Here is a 2,412-nt window from a genome sequence, read left to right as displayed (position 1 = left end):
ATCTAAATTAGCATAAATTTGCATATTAGAATTTATATAATCAGAACAAGTAGTTCCCTGTATATAATTGCATAAGCTTCCTTTCAATGTAATTTTTTCGGAATTTGCACGTTATTTGAAATTACTTCCACACTTGAGGGAAAACGAAACTCAATAACGAGCGGCATGTGATCGGAATATGATTTACAAAGAACATGAAAAGAGCATATACAGAGTTGCTGATGAAAATTGCAACAATTTTCTCACCGATCTAGCTGTCAAACCAATAATGACAAAAAGCTCAAAAATTATTCAGTTGACAGTTCATTGTTTTGTTTACAAGTGTACGAAGATTTTTCGACTTTTATGAAAGAGTTCAAACGTGATAGTTTGATTGTTTTATTTTTGGCTGGAAAAACACAAGTGGCTATCGTTCGAGCCCTACAACACCTAAATGTGAACAAATTATTTGCGTCTTGTACCATAGCTCGATACTGTGATACTGGTAGCTTTGCCTGACACTCAGGAATTGGAACAAAAAAAAAACATTAAAACCAGAAGTTATTCGTAAAATTAAGAAACGAATTGATCGAAACCAACACCGTAGCTGCAATCAAATGGCAAAGGAGCTGAACGTGTCACGTGAAAGGATGCAACACATTTTGAAAACTGTGCCCGGACTAAAGCCATTGAAGTTAAACAAAGTGCACCATCTCACCGATGAACAAAAAAGTAATAGTCGAAAGAGTCAAAGTATTGGTTCGTTTGGTCGGTTACCAAATTAGATTATTTTTGTTGAGTCGCCATTCGTAATTGCGGAGAGCGTAAACAAGCAAAATGATCGAGTTTTCTTGTCAGCAGGCGCCACTGATGGTGATGCTGCGGGCAGCTTTAACGGCCGATAGACGCTCTCCGCTCGTGTTCATCAACCGTGGGGTAAAAATAAACATACAAATTTATCTGAAATTATTCTAGAGGAAGCACTAAAGTTCTAGGAAGATAAGAATTGGGGTCACAGGCGTTGGACATTCCAACAGAATTCAGCACCTTCGCACAAAGTACGCGTCAACCAACAATGATTGAAAAACAACGTTTCGTGCGTACGCGTCGATCAACAATGACTGAAAAACAACGTTTTGTGCTTTATTCCATGAACACAATGCGCACCGTGCTCACCTGTTATAAATATACCTGGTCTGGGGTATTTTATAAAGTAAGGTTAGGAAAGTAAAATATCAAAATGTCGACCGCTTGAACCAAGCGATAAGCCAAGAATAGGCCAAAATACCGTAAAACCATTAGCGGGCAGCGTGCGATAGCTTCATTGACCGTATGAAGGTCATAATTCATGCTAGATAAAGCTATATTAAACCAAAATAAATTAACTTAAAAATTTAAAGTTCTTTTCCATATTTTCATTTATTTTTCATTAAATTTAACAAAAATAAATAAAATAGAGGGTTTTACTTTGTTGTAATTTTTGTCAGCATCCCTGTATATATGTACGTAACTAAAATGAATAGAAACAAAAATCAATAACCGTGGATCTATTTTATCCTATGTTATATATGTAAATTTACCATCCTTATCATCTCAAAAGCTGCCGTTAATTATAACACCTCTGATATTCTCTAATGTGCTTACAAGTTCTCTTTCCCTGGTGTCGAGATTCACATTTTTTTGATACTTTTCTCACGGCAACAAGTGGGAAATCAAATACTAAATCACCATCCAGTACTTGTTTATCTACTACATGGGCATTCAAGTCCCCAACAACACAGTAAATATGTTCATTAAAATCATAGAAAAATTGTTCCAGTTCAGGAAAATCTACCTCTCATTTTGTGCAATTTAATTAACGTGGTAGGATGAAACAGTAAAGCACAATATTATCGGTTAGAAGTTTAAAGGAATACACCTTCTATAAGCATTATTAGCACTATAAATTCAAGACACATCTATCCAGCACAATACATAATCTCGAAAGAAATAAGTAAAGTTGTTTTGGTTTTCAGCAAGTAAATATTTCTTGTGATTGTAGTATTATCATGAAGTAGCTCTCGAAACATAAATAGTCTTTTGTAATCCTATATCGATAATTCGAAAATGTATCTAGAAATTGAGCTGTTGTTTGAGCAACAGGTAACATTTTTTATCTTTAGTAAAATTCAAACTTTTTCAACCATTTTTGCTTTTTTATTCTCGTTTATAAATTGCAGATATTTTTTAACTCATTTTGTATAAAATGTAAATAAACCCGAAATTAAATACGAAATCAACACATTAAAGTGGATAATATCCTCTGGTATTGTCGCATAGTTGCTCTACTTGCTGAGCATGAGCTATATAGCATTGTAACCACCTTTCGACATTACGTGATACAAGATTCTTTACGAGTATTTCTAAAAACTTCGTTCCCCATTAATTACTTTT

This window comes from Teleopsis dalmanni, chromosome 2 (genome assembly GCF_002237135.1).
Source record: "Teleopsis dalmanni isolate 2A chromosome 2, ASM223713v2, whole genome shotgun sequence".
In the NCBI taxonomy this organism is placed as follows: domain Eukaryota; kingdom Metazoa; phylum Arthropoda; class Insecta; order Diptera; family Diopsidae; genus Teleopsis; species Teleopsis dalmanni.
The sequence above is the reverse complement of the archived record's forward strand: the minus strand, read 5'-3'. Positions refer to the sequence as shown.